General features: G+C 49.0%; 1 long non-coding RNA gene across 1 annotated transcript; it reads right to left on the bottom strand.

Annotated features, from left to right (window-relative positions):
* Positions 1–5,705: 5,705 nt before the first annotated feature.
* Positions 5,706–12,296, bottom strand: LOC107000030 (uncharacterized). Its single transcript, XR_001446975.3, has 3 exons — positions 12,145–12,296; positions 10,435–10,547; positions 5,706–7,909 (listed from the first exon to the last, which is right to left on the bottom strand). It is a non-coding gene; the product is annotated as an uncharacterized LOC107000030 (long non-coding RNA).
* Positions 12,297–18,754: the final 6,458 nt, after the last annotated feature.

Raw genomic sequence — 18,754 nt, 5'->3', positions numbered from 1 at the left:
TCAGACTGATGTATTCTGATCTCGCTGCTCTGAGTTCGTTTGAATCCTGTGTAGAAAAAAAAAAAAAGAACATTGGAACTCGTTACTGTCTTGTTTCTGTTCCACGTTCAGATAACCGCGCTCTCAGATTTTTGTGGTTGTTTAATAATCCCTGGAAACATTTGTTCTCTCACCACCAACCAGAGTCAGCCAATTATGATGGATATCAATGTCAAATAATTCAAAGAGTGGTTCTGTGTTGTCCTTCGCAGAAGGCGAAGCCACTGGGCAGGAACGGCTGCCTCTGCAGATCCGTGCGGCGATAGTACAAGGCAGAGGGCGTTGGATTTGCTGAGCCATCCGGGGTTGAACAACAAACTCGCCACAGCCATGCTGCTTGGGGAAACGGCAGGGATTGTGGGCACGGTCCCTCTGGTTTTCAGACCTGGAGAAAAGATCTGAAGTAATTTTAAGTTGAGACTCTATTCCCAGACCTGTCAACAATATAGTATGAGTCCCAGAACTGAGTACTTTCATTATTACTCACCAAACTTTCAAGTGTGTCTGCTGACATCTCCGTTCTCAGTCTGCTGGACTATTGATGTGAGCACTGCTCTGCTCCAGAGAAGCTCTTAGCACGTCCCAGTGGTGTTCAAAATCTGACCCGATCTCAAGGGTTCGTGAGGAAACCAAGGATTGCCCGGCCAGGCTCAAGTCTTCCTCATCCTTCTTCCTTCTGTCATCATTTGAGAATGGTCACTGTAAGTGGCATGATTTGGTAACCAGAGGTCCTGAGCACAAAGGTTCTCAAGCCTGAACAGATATCGGAACCACTCACCTGGAGGGTTGGGCACACCGATTGCCAGCCCTTACCCCAAGTTTCTAACTCAGTGAGTCTCGTGGGCGTGGGGGGCAAGAATGCCCATTTCCAGCATTCTAGGCGGAGTCCCAGGTGATGCTGACCACTATGCTGCTTAGTTCAGTCCACTACTTCTTGACCACACCTGAGAGCTGAAGAGAAAGGAGCGACTTATGCCTGCAGGTGACCTAGGGTAGGGACCCCAGGGCCCCAGGGGCTTCAGACCCATTACACAAGGACCCCTCCCTGGGCAGACCTACCTGCAGATGAGCTCTCAATCCTGAGGTTCCTGTGGCCAGGGCAGGGGGAAAGGGAGGTGCCGCCTTCCTCCCTCACGTCAGTGCCCAGGCTCCGGGGACCGCAGGTGCCGTGGCCACAGCTTCTGGTTGTCCTCATTGCAGGAAGAAAAGGGCTCCTTCCTAGAGTTCTCTGCAGTTCGTAGGCTGACGGCTCCCATGCTGTCTCGGAAGGGAGGGCGACACTCAGTAGGAGGGGATCTGACACTCTCTACTCAGAAACTCCTGCCTGCAACAGCCTCTCTGGCCGTGTGTTTGCATTTTGGGCCTTTCTTCTCTGATGATAGAGTGTACGGCTTTGTCTCCCATTCCCAGCAAAGGAATTCCAGGCTTTGGGAAGCATGCTGGGATCCTTTGATGCGGGCTGGGCCGCTGGCAAAAAAGAATGTGTGTGAAGGAATGCCGGGGGCAGGGCCAGCTAGGTCCGCGGAGTACTTGAGGCCGATGCCTGTCCTGTCCACGCCCACCTGAGGCCTGTGCCACATCCCCGACGTGAGAGTCCAGAGCCCACCCCCAGGCCTGTGCCACATCCCCGACGTGAGAGTCCAGAGCCCACCCCCAGGCCTGTGCCACATCCCCGATGTGAGAGTCCAGAGCCGTTCCCACTGCCTGGCTGTCCCCACGCCACGGCCCACGCGTGGTGTGGCTCCCCCGCCTCAAGCTTCCCATCTCCCTGGAGTTTGCCAGAAGGCTGGGGGTTCTGGGATGGGTCTGAGTCCCTGCTGGCTCCCTTCCTATGCTGTGTGAAAAATGCTCTTTGAGCCTCAGTGTTTTGTTCACGCAGCACAAGGAGAGCTTAATAAATGGGTGCTTCTGTTGTTATTATCGTCAGTATTATTATTATAATCATTATTATATTAACATTATCTTCATCATTATGATCATTGCCATTATCATCATTATTGTTTAGCTGGGAGCAGGGCGGGGCTGCTTTAACTGCCCCAGGGTAGTGAATAGGAAGCTGTGGTCTCCAAGAGGAGTGAGGAGGAGGGGGCGCCTGGGTGGGCACCGCTGCTGAGAGAAACCCCACCTGCTGGGCATGGGTTCCTAGACCATTCCTGTGTGCGTGTGCACGCACATGCATATGACTGTGAAAGGATTCATGATCCACAGCATCAGAGAGAACCATGAACATGGAAAGTAAGTAAATGAAGCCGGGCGCAGTGGCTCACACCTGTAATCCCAGCCCTCTGGGAAGCTGAGGCAGGTGGATCGCCTGAAGTCGGGAGTTTGAGACCAGCCTGGCCAACATGGTGAAACCCTGTCTCTACTAAAAATACAAAAATTAGCTGGGCGTGGTGGCACACGTCTGTAATCCCAGCTACTCAGCAGGCTGAGGCATGAGAATCACTTGAACCCAGGAGGCAGAGACTACAGTGAGCCGAGATTACACCATTGCCCTCCAGCCTGGGCAACAGAGCAGGACTCTGTCTCAAAAGAAGCAAGAAAGCAAGAAAGCAAGCAAACAAGAAAGAGAGAAGAAAAAAAGAAAGTGGCCGGGCGCAGTGGCTCACGCCTGTAATCCCAGCACTTTGGGAGGCCGAGACGGGTGGATCACGAGGTCAGGAGATGGAGACCATCCTGGCTAACACGGTGAAACCCCGTCTCTACTAAAATTACAAAAAATTAGCCAGGTGCGGTGGCGGGCGCCTGTAGTCCCAGCTACTCGGGAGGCTGAGGCAGGAGAATGGCATGAACCCGGGAGGCGGAGCTTGCAGTGAGCCAAGATTGCACCACTGCACTCCAGCCTGGGCAACAGAGCAAGACTCTGTCTCAAAAAAAAAAAAAAAAAAGTAAATAAGTGCATCTACCTCCCAGGTCTTGGTATTCTGAATACCATCCTGCAATTAAAGGAACCAGGAGACCTCAGAGGGTTAGAGGGTTAGGGCGGGAAAGCACAAGATGAGCCGGGAGCATCTGTGGTGCCCCAAAATGATGGGGACGTGTCCCAAAGACACGTCCCAAAGGGCTGACCTGAGGGGGCTCTTCTGGGACAATCTGAAGAACAAGATAAATTATGGTAGTAGACAGATTGTGACCCATGGAATTAAAGAAGAATCTTAAGCCCATACTGATTTAAATAAATAGATGAATGAATGAATGAGGGAAGAGAGAAAACTTTTCCTTACAGTAAAATTCCAACCAATACATGTAGGAGGAATCATGGAACTAGCAAAATCACCATTTGGCAAATGCCACAGTGTACTTGTTTCAGGGAAGAATCATCAGTGGATGTTAAAATTAGTGGGCAAAATATCATGAGAAACAGGATATGGACAGACTCAAAGCATCTCCCCACCAGATAATTATCCATTACAAAGGGGAAAATGGTAACTTTATAGGGGAGAAATCTGGCAGACCTCACCAGGAATGGGCGGAATCAACGTCACGTCCTTCCCGACACAGTTCATAGAAAAGGATACCGAGTCACATCTGTGGTATTCCTGCCAAAAATGCATACCCTGACTCTAATCACAAGGCAACACGAGACACCTAAAATAAGGGATGTGCAACAAAATAACCAGCCAGGACGTCCTCAGAAATGTCCAAATCACGAAAGACAAAGCGGGGTGGAGGAAGCGTTCCACATTCAAGGAGACTGAAGAGACATGATGACCAACAACCGCACTGGGGGACCCCTGGACTGATCCTGAACCCCCAAAAGGATATTCATAGCACAGTTGATGACATGTAAGTTAATTATTTTTAACTTATTATTAGAGAGTTATGAATTCTCACATTTTGATAATTGTGCTGTGGTTATCTGACATTTAGGGAATCTGAGTGAAGGATAAAGTCATAAGTCATTTAACCACGAGGATGCATTCTCAGATTGGCCAGGTACAGTGGCTCATGCCTGTAATTCCAGCACTTTGGGAGGCCAAGGCAGGAGGATCACTTGAGGCCAGGAGTTCAAGACAGCCTGGGCAATATAGCAAGATTCCATCTCTACCAGAAAATGTAAAAAATTAGCTGGGTGTGGTGGCAGTGCACGCCTGGAATCCCAGCCACTCGGAAGACTGAGGAGGGAGGATGGCTTGAGCCTGGGAGGTTGAGGCTGCAGTGAGTCATGATCATGCCATTGCACTCCAGCCTGGGCAACAGAGAGACACGCGAAAATCTGTTTTCTTTCACTAAAACAGTATGCTTAATTTTTCTGATTTGCTGTTTATACAGTATGGTCCTCTGCTCCACACTTAAAACGAAAATCTGTAGGAAACATCGCCTTTCTAGATGAAGCTGAGATGGAACAGCTGTTGTTCTACAGGCAGGGCTGTACAGGCTCTCACCACATATCTCTGTCCTCAGGAAAAGCCTGTGCTGAGTGACCAGGAGTTTCTTGTCACTGCTGCATTTTCTTCTTCTTCTTCTTCTTCTTTTTTTTTTTTTTTTTTTTTTTTTTTTTTTTTTTTTTTTGAGACAGGACTGTTGCCCAGGTTGGAATGCAGTGGCATGATCACAGTTCACTGCAGCCTCAACCTCCTGGGCTCAAGCGATCCTCCCATCTCAGCCTCCCAGATAGGTGGGACCACAGGTATGTGCCATCACGCCCAGCTAATTTTTTGTATTTTGGTAGAGACGGGGTTTCACCATGTTGCCCAAGCTGGTCGTGAACTCTTAGGCTCAAGTGATCTGTCTGCCTTGGCCTCCCGAAGTGCTGGGATTACAGGTATGAGCCACCACACCTGGCCTCATCCCTGAAGCATTTTCTGCCGCGTCTTAGGCTGCATTGGTGACATAATCTGGGGGCTGCCACCCCTCACAGCTATGTGACTTCATATGCAAGCTCCTTGGCCTCACTGTGCCTCAGTTTCCTCATCTGTAAAGTGGAGACAATAACAACACCTACCCCCGGGGTGGCTGTGAGTGTTACATGAGATACCGAAAAAGAGGAGGTGCAAAACAGAGGCATGAGTTGTTCAAAGTCAAAGAACACAATGAGGGAAGAATTAATCATTTCAGAACTGGAATGAATCTTATAGCTCATCTAAACCAGATGCCCCATTTTACAGAGGAATGCGGCCTTCGGAGGCTAAGTGACTCGTGCAGGTCCCCCAGTAGCTGACGGCGAAGCTGTGATTTCAGACCCCCATTTCGCTCGAGCAGTGATGGGAAGCTGCTGACTCCAGGCTCCGGCAGGTCAGCCCGGGGTGCAGGAGGCCGCTCCTGGGTTCCTGCCCAGCAGCCGCTGGAGGGGGGCTCCCCCTTCCTGAAGCTTTGAGAGCTGGGGTGCTGAGCACATTCTTGGGCTGTTGGGTGACACCATTCCCCTCTCTGAGTCCCCCAGAGGAATGGCTGTGGCTTCCCACACTTACAGGGCTTCCTATATTATTAAATCTCTGCTCTTCGAAACACCCAGAGTGGTTTCTCTTGTTCCGACTGGACCCCAATCGAAACAGATGGAACACAAGGAAAAGAGCCCGGGATTTCAAAGTGAAACCTGCTTTTGCCACTTACCATCTGTGTGGCTTTGGGTAAGGCATGTAACTTTTCTACCTTAGTTTGTCCATCTGTAACGTGGGCATATTCATACTTCAGATTAGGTCTATAGAATAGACATTTCATCAAGGTTGAATTTTTTATGTGATTATATAAGTGAATATCTTTCTTTGTAGGAGTAAATGGGCTTGATGTTCATTTGTAGGGGTAAATGGGCTCAGATGGCTCAGAAAAAAATATGCACTCGCACGTGACACACACACAATTATTTAGCAAATACATAGACAACTGGTCAGTGTGGGAGAAGGGGATAGAGGTGTTTTTCAGTTTGAAATTGCTTCAAAATAAATGCTTTCAGGGCCGGCACGGTGGCTCATGTTTGTAATCCCAGCACTTTGGGAGGCCAAGGCAGGCAGATCACCTGAGGCCAGGAGTTCAAGACCAACCTGGCCAACATGGTGAAATCCCGTTTCTACTAAAAATACAAAAACTAGCCAGGTGTGGTGGTGCGCACCTGTAGTCCCAGCTACTCAGGAGGCTGGGGCAGGAGAATCACTTGAACCAGGGAGGTGGAGGTTGCAGTGAGTCGAGATCGCCCCACTGCACTCTAGCCTGGGCAACAGAGTGAGACTGTGTTTCTAAAACAAACAAACAAACAAACAAACAAACAAAAATGCTTTCGGGAAGGAAGACACAGATATGCTCATTTACATCTACTGACCTTTCAATAAATGTGCAGTTTAATGGAGGGGATGTTTGTTTATTTTCTATTGCTATGTAGTGTTCTTTAAAACATACATACACACACACACACACACACACACACACACACACATTTTGTGGTTTAAGCCCCATCCCTTCATTAGCTCCCGATTCTGAAGGTTAGAAGTCACATTGCCTGGCTGTGGCTCTGCACAGACCTCGCCCAGCAGAGATCAAGGTGCTAACTGGCTGAGTTCTCATCGGAAACCTCTGGAGAAAACACCACTTCCCAGCTCCTCCTTGTTGGCAGAATTCAGTTCCTGTGGAGTGGGAATCGGGTCCCCATTTCCTCACTGGCTGTCAGCGGGGTCAATCCTAGAGGCCACCCTTGTTCCATGACACCTGGCTCCTCTTTCCACGGGGGCAAGGGCAGGTTGGATCTTTCTCGTGCTTTGAACACTGATGTCTTCTTCCGGGTCCTGCAGGAGAAAGCTCTCTGCCTTAAAGGACTCAGGCCCCCAGCAGTCTCCCATCTTGCAATCAGCTCATGGGGACCTTAATTCCATCTGCACAGCCCCTCCCGGCAACTGCTAGGTCAAAGCCAAGCTGAGCACCTGGGGGGAGGCGCACACAGCAGCAGGCTGCTGGTGGGGGCAATGGGCTCCCCAGAGCCCCATGGTCCGCCTGGCCCGGCCCTAGCACAGCTGGTGTGCTGTGCGCACCCTTTCTCTCCTGGATCATCCTCCCCTCGAAACGCAACTCCTACATGCTGCCCTGGCTCTGGGGAAATGTGATGAGTTATCCTTTCTCCTCCACTCAGCCGAAGTTTCAGACATCAGGATTTCTCTCTAGGGAGACACTCTTTTCTTCTCTGTGGAGATGTCCCCGACAGAAGAAGGGGAGCATTGTGTTGATTGTCCCGCCATCCTGGCAGCTCCACAACCAGGGGAGCAGGACAGTGCCCAGGACCAACAGGTCAGGCAGCCACCCCTTCCTTCACAAGGGATGAGAAGTCGCAGGGAGGCTGCAGAGTCGGGGGAAGTCTCTTGCCAGCTGTTCACAGCGTCACTTGGGGCCTCCACAGCCCACTGAGCCAAGGACAGTGTCACACGGGTGACGGAGGCCCTGAAGACACCAGAGCCCTCAAGCATGCTCAGCTGTTCCCTGTCTGCCTGCTCTCAGAAAGTCCAGCCCCTGACAAATATGCAACAGGCCTTTTTTTTTTTAAATGTTACAGAGAACCTTCATATAATTTTCCCATAGCATCCTGACAAACTCTTGATTCAAGCAGAGGCAGCGTTCACCCATTTCACTGCCGACAAAGCTGGCCTCAGCCAGGGTAGTCACTTGCCCTGATTGCTGAGCCAGACCAGGGACAGAGCCCCAACCCCAGGTCTCCTGGCCAGTGCTGTGTCTCCTCCCGCCTCCATCCTCGTCCGAAGGTTGGGATGTCACAGTCCTTGGAGGCTTGCTTAGCTAGGAACTGAGGACCTTCGATCTCAGTGTACTGAGTCTTCACGACCTGCGTAAGGCGGAGGAGCCTGGCTGCCTCTTTCCCAGAAATCAGTCTCGGTCTCTAGGGCCAAGTGGTTGCTTTCTACTGCATTGCGCTCCTGGAACACGCTGCTGTCCTCTGCAGAGGAAATCAAAGTCATGGTGACTTCAGATTAATCACATAAGCATTTCCAGAGAGAAAAGGGATTCTCTGTGGTGGGGCTGCACTTCGCCTGTAATAAGGATGCTTTAGAGGCCAAATTAACCAGGCAGGAGAGCCAGGCCATTGGGGTGGGGCTGGGCCTCTGCTCCGGGCACGCCCTTCCTTCTCCTGTTTCCTCACCTGTAACATGTAGGCCATGTTCATTAGTGGCCAAATGTGAGGAGCAAATGACTCTTTTTTTTTTTTTCTTTTTGAGACAAAGTGTCGCTCTGTCGCCCAGGCTAGAGAGCAGTGGCACACTCCCAGCTCACTGCAACCTCCGCCTCCCAGGTTTAAGCGATTCTCCTGCTTAACAAAATAGATTCTCCTGCTTAACAAAACAGATTTTCTCCAGCTCAGGCTGGAGTGAAGTGGTGCGATCTCGGCTCACTGCAACCTCTACACCCCAGGTTCAAGCGAATCTCCTGCTGGGCCTCCCGAGTAGCTGGGATTACAGGCATGTGCCACCACGCCTGGCTAATTTTTGTATTTTTAGTAGAGATGGGGTTTCACCATGTTGGCCAGGCTGGTCCCAAACTCCTGACCTCAGGTGATCTGCCTGCGTCAGCCTCCCAAAGTGCTGGGATTATAGGCGTGAACCACTACGTCCGGCCTGTGCCCAGCCTATTTATTTATTCTTAACTTTATCTTTTTTTTTCAATAAGACTTTTGCACTCCTACATTTATTTATTTATTTATTTATTTATTTAATTTATTTTTTTTTTTGAGATGGAGTCTTGCTCTGTGCCCCAGGCTGGAGTGCAGTGGCGCGATCTCGGCTCACTGCAAGCTCCGCCCACCGGGTTCACGCCATTCTCCTGCCTCAGCCTCCCGAGTAGCTGGGACTACAGGCGCCCGCCACCACGCCCGGCTAGTTTTTTGTATTTTTTAGTAGAGACGAGATTTCACGGTGTTAGCCAGGATGGTCTCGATCTCCTGACCTTGTGATCCGCCCACCTCGGCCTCCCAAAGTGCTGGGATTACAGGCTTGAGCCACCGCGCCCGGCCTCATTTATTTATTTTTAACTTTTATTTTAGGTTCAGGGATACATGTACAGATTTGTTATATAGGTAAATTGTATGTCACAGAGGTTTGGTGTAGAGATTATTTTGTTACCTAAATTATAAGCATAGTACCCAATAGGTAGCCTTCTTTATTATTATTGTAATTATTATTTTTAATTTGAGGCAGGGTCTTGCTCTGTCACCCAGGCTGGAGTGCAGTGTCATGATCACAGCTCACTGCAGCCTCTACCTCAGGCAATCCTCCCACCTCAGCCTCCCTAATAGCTGGGGCCACGGGCATGCACTATCACATCTGACTAATTTTAAGTTTTTGTAGAGATGGGGTTTCAGTATGTTGCCCAGGCTGGTCTCAAACTCCTGAGCTCAAGTAGTCTGCCCGCCTCAGCCTTCCAAAGTGCTGGGATGACAAGTGTGAGCCGCCACGCCTGGATGACAGGCAGCTTTCTGGTCCTCACCCTCCTCCCACCCTCCACCCTCAAGGAGGCCCCAGTATCTGTTGTTCCCTCCTTTGTGTCCTTGTGTCCTCAGTGTTTAGCTCCCACTGATAAGCAAGAACATGCGGTATCTGGTTTTCTGTTCCTGTGTTAGTTCGCTTAGGATAATGGCCTCCAGCTCCATCCATGTATAACTTTATTTTATAATACAGAAAACATTGAACCGCCATTGTTAAGGAAAGCTTTGATGACTGTTCCTATTCAGAAATTTACTTATTTAAATGTCCTTGAATTTTTTTTTTTTTTTTAAGACAGAGTCTTGCTCTGTCACCCAGGCTAGAATGCGGTGGCGCGATCTCTGCTCACTGCAACCTCCACCTCCTGGGTCCAAGCGATTTTCCTGTCTCAGCCTCCCGAGTAGCTGGGACTATAGTCGTGCACCACCATGCCTGGCTAATTTTTTGTATTTTAGTGGAGACGGGGTTTCACCATGTTGCCCAGGCTGGTCTCGAACTCCTGAGCTCAGGCAATCCACCCGCCTCAGCCTCCCAAAGTGCTAGGATTATAGGCATGAGCCACTGCACCTGCTGCCTTAAAATTTTTAAACTGCATTTATAATATTAATACTTTATACTTTTAAATACTTCAATTTACTCACAAGCATTCTCAAGTGCTTAACAACTAACTATAGTGAACCTCTGGTTTTCTTAAATGTTCCCATACTGCCTACAATCTTAATAAACTGGCATTGAATATCTGAGTTTAAATCACAAATCTACACCAATTACCCAATTACATATTTTTAGTTGTAATCAAGAGGCCAGTCCATTCATTGCATTTAAAATTACAAGTTAAAATATGCCACATTCTCTTAAAACAGCAACTTCTTAAAATATCAAGTACGTACAGATCACCTAAACATAACCCCAAAATATCAAAAATAAGAGTTTGTTTCACGCTTCTCTGTGTAAACAGGCTTTTCCAGGGTTAAGAGAGACTTACCCAGTAAAGAAACAATGACGTCATACCAGCAAGTCTGGGGTCCTGTCCCAAGGAACTGAAGTTGCTTGTTGACCAGGACAACCCCTGCTCAGGACCCAGAATTGAATTCTTGCCTGTAAAAGGGACAGAAAATACGGAGGCCTGTTGGAGCTCTTATAACAGGAGCTCCTGGCCCCCCACGGGGAAGGGGTCCCCACCACTCTAGTTTCCAGACCTACTGACTTTCCTTCAAAGACCACAGTGGCCTCAAAGGGTCAAGAGCCCACCTGTGCAGGTGCCTGGCTGGTTGGCTTGGGACATCCCTGGCCCAGTCACACCCCAATTCAGGTGACAGTCCAGGAGCTGTCAGCAGAACCCCCTCCTGGGAGTGTGGAGAATTAGCGTTTCTCTACCCTTGCCAGAAAGCAATCTCAGTTAGTGCAGATGCGAGAAACCCACATCATCTGTCTCTCCCCATGGGGGAAGAGCTAGCTTTATTAAATCTGGTGTACAAATTAGTCATCACTGTCATTCCAGCTAAATCGAGGTCAGCTTTCTCCCGATTTAGACTGAAATTAGCAAAGACCCTTCTGATCTGACAGTCAAATGGGAAGGGAATTGTTGGATCACAGCACAGAAGTTGAAGGTGAGAGGCTGCAGGGATCCGCAGGGTGCCCTGCGCTTCTGTTGCAATCTTTTTTTTTTTTTTCTTTTCGTTACTTTTTCTTTTTTTGAGACAGAGTTTCACTCTTGTTGCTCAGGCTGGAATGCAATGGCATAATCTCAGCTCACTGCAACCTCCGCCTCCCAGGTTCAAGTGATTCTCCTGCCTCAGCCTCCCGAGTAGCTGGGATTACAGGCAGGTGCCACCACGCCTGGCTAATTTGGTGTTTTTAGTAGAGATGAGGTTTCCCCATGTTGGCCAGGCTGGTCTGGAACTCCTGACCTAAGGTGATCTGCCCCCCCGCCCCAGAATCCCAAAGTGCTGGGTTTACAGGCGTGAATAAACCACTGCGCCTGGCCCTCTGCTGCACTCTTGATGCCACGAGCTGTACTCCCTGTCTCAGAGAAAGGAAAAATTTTTTTTGGTCTTTCCCTAGAAACCGAGAAAAGTAGGCTAATCAGGCAAACAAGTGGTAAAGATAAAAGACTCCCCCGCTCCCCACTGACCCACCACACACACACTCTCACACACACACTCTCACACACACACTCACACACACACACTCACACACACACAATCTCACACACACACTCTCTCACACACACTCATACACTCACACACACTCACACACACACACACTCATACACTCACACACACTCACACACACACACTCACACACACACACTCTCACACACACACTCACACACACACACACACATTCACACATACACTCACTCACACACACACTCACACACACACTCACACACACAGTCTCACACACACACTCACACACAATCTCACACACACTCTCTCACACACACACTCTCACACACTCACACACACACACTCACACACACACACACATTCACACATACACTCACTCTCACACACACTCACACACACTCTCACACTCACACACACTCTCACACATACACACACACACACTCTCTCACACACACACTCCCCCAGGTCCTAGCTCTCCTCCTCGTGCCCCAGCAGCTGAGCCTGCAGCCCTCCCTGCTCCCACCCCCACCTCAGGGGCTTGGACTCCTCTGCCCTCTGCTCACCTTCCCCATGGCTGCCCAGTCATCCCCAACTGGCAACATTCACTGCGATGGGAAGGGCACAGGCAGCTCAAGACTAAGTCGTTTCAGGAAGATGGGAATCCCCCTGTTCACACCACAGAATGAGGTTTCCTGTGTGCAAAGGAGGAGGAGGGCTGGGAAGAAGCCGGAGACAGGAAGGAGTGACGTGCAAATGATATAAAGAGAAAAGACACTTCTAAGTCATCAAGAACAGAATGCTAAGAGGAAAGAGGTCTGTACTGGAAAATGAACGATTTGGATTATATGGAGAAATTTTCTGAAAGTGAAATCTGTTACAAATAGATTTGTAACGGGCATGGTGGCTCACATCTATAGTTCCAACACTTTGAGAGGCCGAGGCAGGCAGATCACCTGAGGTCAGGAGTTCAAGACCAGCCTGGCCAACATGGCGAAATCCTGTGTCTACTAAAAATACAAAAATTAGCCAGGTATGGTGGTGCACACCTGTAATCCCAGCTACTTGGGAGGCTGAGGCTGGAGAATCACTTGAACCAGAGAGGCAGAGGTTGCAGTGAGCTGAAATCGTGCCATTGTACTCCAGCCTGGGTGACAGGACAAGACTCTGACTCAGAAAAGAAAAACAAAAAACCAAACCAAACAACCAACCAACAAAACAAAACAAAGAAAGAAAAAGAAAAAGAAATGGCTTCTGGGATATAGGATCTGCAATGCGTGAAACCACAGCCCAGCGTTCTGTCCCAATCTCCCGTGCTGCCGTCCTCACCCCTGGCTGTCCAGGCCCCTCCTAACAGCTGTGTGTGAGTGTGTGTAGATACCACACAGATTGTGTGTGGCTCTGCATGTAGAAGTTCAGGCATCAATAACAAGACTGCTGGAATTATTTTGGATAGGGAGGCCACCTCAGTGCACCCCAAATCTCACCCCCTGGGAAGATCACTAAGTTGAAACCAGTGTTGACTGAAACAGGTTCATCAACTTCACCTGATGGTTTTTGCTGATGGGTTAGAATCTTATCTCTCGAGTGTGTTTGCACACTTCAGAAATGCTTTCGGCTACATGTAAATGAGAACCTGACTCACGGAGGCTGAAACACATTGGGATTTGTTTTTCTCACAAAACAGGAAGGTCTGGAGGCAGCAGCAGTTAATCCTGCTTTGGAGGCTGAATCATGTCAAGGACAGCCTCTGTAGCTCCCGCACCCTCTTCCCCAAGGCTGCAGCCAGGCTGCGGTAGTGGCAGGCATCACGCTGCATTTGGGATTCGGGCAGCAGCATATGTCTCTTTAATCCGGAAGGCTAGGCACTCCCAGAACGCCCTCCGCGCCCCCAGTGGATGTCTGCTTATGTCTTCTTGATTAGCTGCAAAGTGGTGCTGAGAGAGCGAGCAACTGGAATGTTTCTGAAAAATTAAATACACGAAAGGGTTTGGGAATGAGAATCGGGTTGGACTTTTCCCAGGTCAGCCCCAGTGCACCTCTTTCTAGATAACACACTGCCCCCGCCAAAGGCTTGGAGGACCACCCTCAAGACCACCCGAGCCATGGCATCCAACTGCCCGAGTCCTGCGTCTCCAGATGACATGCAGGTGTCCCCTTGGGGTCCAGAGGGAGCTCCTCGTGATCCCAACAGCTAGAGCCCAAAGATAAGTAGTCCACCATCAACACATCTAACAAGGAATGGTGGAAGAGGAAATAGATCATTGCAATAAAAATCCCCCTTCAGAAACTCAGAGGATGGGAAGACAAAACGAGTCACACACGAGATCCCGCTGAAAGGAGCAGTGACGTCTCCCTGCCCTGGCGATAGAGCGAGCTCCCCGGTGAGCCAGCCTGGCACCTCGTGTCAGACCTTCCCACTGACTTCCACGGTCTCTGGGAGGGTCCTCCACGGCCTCATCTAAGGAGGGCCCAGGGCAGGACATGCTTGATGGAGAACGTAGGGTTTTGCGATTCGGTTCCTGAGTATGGGTTCAGGAGCTGCAGATGGCTTCATGGCCTGAACAGACAGGAGTTACTGTTAGCCAGCCTGAGGGCTTCTTTGTTGCTGTTTTTGAGATAGGCTGTCACTCTGTTGGCCAGGCTGGAGTGCAGCAGTGCAATCATAGCTCACTACAGCCTCGACCTCCGGGGCTCAGGTGATCCTCCCACCTCAGCCTCCTGCATAGCTGGGACCACAGCAGGCACGTGCCACTGCACCCAGTTAATTTTATTTTTTTTTAGAGATGGGCTCTCACCATGTTGCTCAGGCTGGTTTCAAACTCCTGGGCTCAAGTGATCCTCCCACCTTGGTCTCCCAAGGTGCTGGGATTATAGGAGTGAGCCACTGCACCCTTTGGTTTCTGGGACAATGTAATTACCTTACACAGTTGTAAATTCCTGGTCTATTCTATTTGGTCGCATGCTTGAGCAGCCACAGCAAAGGCCTTCTCTCCACACATCATCCAACCTAACACCTTCCCTCTCCCAGAGGCTGGCCCTGGTGACCTGCCCACCTCCCCTTCTGTCTCCTGGAGGCTGGCCCTAGTTGCAGGAAAACAAGCTCAGGGCTGCCACTGATTCTACATTATGGTGAGTTGTTTAATTATTTCATTGCATATTACAATGTAATAATAATAGAAATGAAGTGCACAATAAATGTAATGCGCCTGAATCATCCCCAGACCATCCCTCAACCCTGGTACGTGGAAAACGGTCTTCTACAAAATTGGTCCCTGGTGCAGAAAGGTTTGGGAACCACTGTTTTACGCTACAGCTTTAGTGTCTAGGTCTCACAACAGGTGAGCATGAAACTGATCATTTACCACCAAGTAGGACCCTGATTTTCCAGGCTGAAGGAGTTGGGTCCCCGCCCCACCACTGGACCTCCTCTTAGGCAACGCCATACATTAGTGTCTGTTCCCTGGCGCCACTGGCTTTCAGATACCAAATTCCCTATCCGTTAGGTGTAGGTCTGTTTTTTGTTTGTTTTTGAGACGGAGTTTCACTCTTGCTGCCCAGGCTAGAGTGCAGTGGTGTGATCTTGGCTCACCGCAACTTCTGCCTCCTGGGTTCAAGCGATTCTCCTGCCTCAGTCTCCCGAGTAGCTGGGATTACAGGCATGTGCGACCACGCCTGGCTAATTTTGTATTTTTAATAGAGATAGGGTTTCTCCATGTTGGCCAGGCTGGTCTTGAACTCCCGACCTCAAGTGATTCGCCCGCCTCGGCCTCCCAAAGTGCTGGGACTACAGGCATGAGCCACTGCGCCCGGCAGGTATACGTCTATTTTTAAGTAACAGAAACCCCAACTTACTGTGACTTACCAAAAAGGGATTTCTTTTTCTTGTAGAAGTCAGGGTGAGCAGTCCAGGACTGGTGCAGAGGCCGGATAATGTTCTATTCCACCCACTGCAGTGAGCTGGAGTTGCTCACGGTCTGAGCCCTCCCCTGCATCTTCAGGCACCGGGCCCCAGTTCAGGGTTGAAGCCGGGAACACAGAAGTCGCAGCAGCAGCGTTTTTCCTTTTACCAAGAAAATGAAAGCTTTCCCCAGAAGATGGAGATATTTCCACTTTCATCTCATCAGACAGAATGATGGCACTTAGGTGCTGGGGAAGTGAGAAATTTGTTTCTTACAGAAGGGGTTTCCCGGAGAAGGGCTGGGGATGACGGGTACACCAGCTCAGCGAGGTCCACAGCGCTGCTGTCTGGGGAAGAGGAGAGGGTCTCCGCCGGCCTGCAGGGCCTGTTCAAAACCCCCTGAGCCTGGGATATTTAAGGTGCTTCGTACCTGAGTCCTTACAACTCACTCAAAGCAGATGGTTTAGGCAAGCACAATCCTGAAGGAACTGAAAACACTTTGCTAAATAAAATGAATGATTTCAGATTCCCAAGACTAACTGAAGTTCTGTAGGTGGGCACAAAGTCGTGGCTTTGCCGTCTGACGGAGGACGCACAGCGGTCGTCTCTGGCTGGGTAGACTGAGACCTGAAGACTCAGGGACTTAGGACCAGCGGTGCCGTCCAGGCCTGGCTGCAGACGGTGAGTCGCTCTGCCGCTCAAGGATGGGACAAACTGTGCGAGACAGTGTTAACTTTTGAAGTTTTGGTGTGGATGAGAGTATTCAGTGGCTTCAGTGAGGGGTTCATGCTTTGGAATTAAAATTTTTTTTCTTTCATTTTTTTTTTTTTTTAATTTGAATCCTCAGTCACCAGATTTTTTTTTGTTTTGTTTTAATAAGGCTGTAAAAGCCAGAAAGGGGGGAAAAATAATATATTTTCTCTAAGCTCTGAATGTGTGGGTTTCTTGGGCCAAATTACATTATACCTTCATTTGTTTACTAGCATTGCTGTTTACATATTTTTTTTTTTTTTTTTTGAGACGGAGTCTTGCTCTGTCGCCCAGGCTGGGGTGCAGTGGCCGGATCTCAGCTCACTGCAAGCTCCGCCTCCCGGGTTTATGCCATTCTCCTGCCTCAGCCTCCTGAGTAGCTGGGACTACAGGCGCCCGCCACCTCGCCCGGCTAGTTTTTTGTATTTTTTAGTAGAGATGGGGTTTCACCGTGTTAGCCAGGATGGTCTCGATCTCCTGACCTTGTGATCCGCCCACCTCGGCCTCCCAAAGTGCTGGGATTACAGGCTTGAGCCACCGCGCCCGGCCGCTGTTTACATATTTTAGAATCATATTTGTGGCTTTTTGAATAGGATTTTGGGGTATCTAATACTTTAAACAAATTCTCATACTGCCTAATAGTAAGCACTTAATAAATCCCTCTTCAATGGTTAACTTCAATGCTATAAAAATATATACTTTCCTGAATGTTTCTTACTCTATGTAGTTAAGTACAGAGGTGGCATCTTTCAGTACTAGAAAAAACAAGTTATATCACTATTTCCTCCTTATCTAATATTTCCAAATTCGTTTGTCTCAAAAAGAAGTTCCCGTCACTCCCAGGGAAGATAATTTATCCAGCACAGATCAGCTCACTACGGGCCACAAAACAGCTCAGCAAATCTGGTGGCACCGCCCCGTTGGAAATGTTATTTCAGTCTCTGGAAACAAGTTCTGGGTCTGCCCAAAGGATTGTCATTAGCGGGAGGGGACTCGCTTCTCGGAGCGAGAGGCTGTGTGGGAGAGCAGTGGGAAGCCTGAGAGGACATGTGAGCCAGAGGGATTATTTTTGTCATAAAACATGCTTTGTCCAAAGCTTGGAGGAAAAAAGCACTGGCTTGATTTCTGCACAGTCATTGTTGTTAAAACAGCACAATTGGTGCCATGCAGTAGAATGTGAAGATTCCATATCATCCTCCTTGCAAGGGTGAAGGTGTTTGTAAGCTTTATATGCCAATGTCCACTGTGAAGGCCAGAAGGCATTGGCGACTTTTTTTTTTTCGAGACAGAGTTTCACTCCGTGACCCAGGTTAGAGTGCAGCGGCACAATCTCGGCTCACTGCAGCCCCCACCTCCCAGGTTCAAGTGATTCTCGTACCTCAGCCTCCCAAATAGCTGGGATTACAGGCACATGCCACCATGCCAGGCTAATTTTTTTTTTGTATTTTTAGTAGAGACAGGGTTTCACCCTGTTGGCCAGGCTGGTCTTGAACTCCTGACCTCAAGTGATCCAATATTGTTGAGCCGGATCAGTGGGTGTTAGGCATCAGAACTGCCCTTGAAGGCTGGTGTGGTGGCTCACACCTGTAATCCCCTGCACTTTGGGAGGCCAAGAGGGGAGGATCACTCGAGCCCAGGAATTGAAGCCTGGGCGACAAGAGCAAAACTCTGTCTCAAAACAAAAACAAAACAAAACAAAAAACTGCAAAAAAACCCAAAACAACAAGAAAAAAACCAAGAGCTGAATGTGTTTCCCTTTGGAGAATGAGACTGGTGGAGGCGGAGTGCTGTTTTGATTTATGAGTATTTGAAGAACTTAGTTGATTTTATAATTATGTGCGTATATTATTTTGACAAAAACTAAAATTAAATAGGAATACCAACTGTAAACCTACTTTTCAATCCAAATTTTGGTAATAATTATGCAAAATTCGGCCGGGCACGGTGGCTCAAGCCTGTAATCCCAGCACTTTGGGAGGCCGAGACGGGCGGATCACTAGGTCAGGAGATCGAGACCATCCTGGCTGACACGGTGAAACCCCGTCTCTACTAAAAAATACAAAAAACTAGCCGGGTGAGGTGGCGGGCGCCTGTAGTCCCAGCTACTCAGGAGGCTGAGACAGGAGAATGGCCCGAACCCGGGAGGCGGAGCTTGCAGTGAGCTGAGATCCGGCCACTGCACTCCAGCCTGGGCGACAGAGCGAGACTCCGTCTCAAAAAAAAAAAAAAAAAAAAAAAAAAAAAAAAAAATTATGCAAAATTCAGTTCAGAATGACTTAATCCAGTTGCACCCTCATACAATACCTGTGTATACAGCAGTCATCCGGTACAGTTTATTGTCACCATCAGCTTAATTCTGAAGCGATTCAGCATCAATGATTGTTACTTAGTTTCTTATTCTGAACCTAAGTACAGTATTGCAAGTAACTGCAAAGCATGTCTGCCAAATTATCAGACTTTTATTCCATTTGTTCCTTCTGCTTTTTTCCAAGAGAAATGAGTAATAAAGTTCCCTTAGCAACCCC

The sequence above is a fragment of the Macaca mulatta genome, chromosome 9 (genome assembly GCF_049350105.2).
Source record: "Macaca mulatta isolate MMU2019108-1 chromosome 9, T2T-MMU8v2.0, whole genome shotgun sequence".
Lineage (NCBI taxonomy): Eukaryota > Metazoa > Chordata > Mammalia > Primates > Cercopithecidae > Macaca > Macaca mulatta.
The sequence above is the reverse complement of the archived record's forward strand: the minus strand, read 5'-3'. Positions and strand labels throughout refer to the sequence as shown.